Raw genomic sequence first — 735 nt, 5'->3', positions numbered from 1 at the left:
TTGTAACATTATCAAGGAATTCAAAGAATTTAAAGAACACACAAACAAATCAAAGAGCTAAAAGAAGACAGGGATAAACTTCTGAATAAATTCAGAAAAGAGTTAGAAATATTGAAGAATACTCAGGCTGAAATGAAGAAGGAAGTGAAACACTCAGCCAATTAGAAACGACAGGAAAAAGCTTCACCAATATGATGAACAAAATGGAAAACACAGTATCAAGACTGGAAGATAAAGTGGATGAACTAAACCACTCAAGCAAAGAAATCACAAGAATGGAATATGCAGGAATTGTGTGACACCATAAAAAGACCAAACATACAAATCATAGTAATACAGGAAGGAGAAGAATCCCAAGATAATGGAATGGAACAGATTTTCAATAGAATCATAGAAGAAAATGTCCCAAAATTAAAGAAAGAAATGCCCATACAAATACAAGAGGCATATAGAACACCAGACAGGAACAGAAAAACTCTCCACAACACATCATAGTAAAAACACTACATGTACAAAACAAAGAGAAAATTCTGAAAGGTGCAAAAGACAAACAACAAGTCACATATAAAGGAAAACCCATTAGGATCACAGCTGACTTTTCAATGCAAACTATGAAAGCCAGAAGAGCCTGGACCAAAGTATTCCCAGTGCTAGATAATTATAGATGCCAACCCAGATTACTTTACCTAGCAAAACTATCTTAGTTGAAGGGGAACAGAAAAATCTTCCCTGACA

Source organism: Nannospalax galili, unplaced genomic scaffold, assembly GCF_000622305.1.
Source record: "Nannospalax galili isolate Female #2095 unplaced genomic scaffold, S.galili_v1.0 scaffold1744, whole genome shotgun sequence".
Taxonomy (NCBI): Eukaryota; Metazoa; Chordata; class Mammalia; order Rodentia; family Spalacidae; genus Nannospalax; species Nannospalax galili.
The sequence above is the reverse complement of the archived record's forward strand: the minus strand, read 5'-3'. Positions refer to the sequence as shown.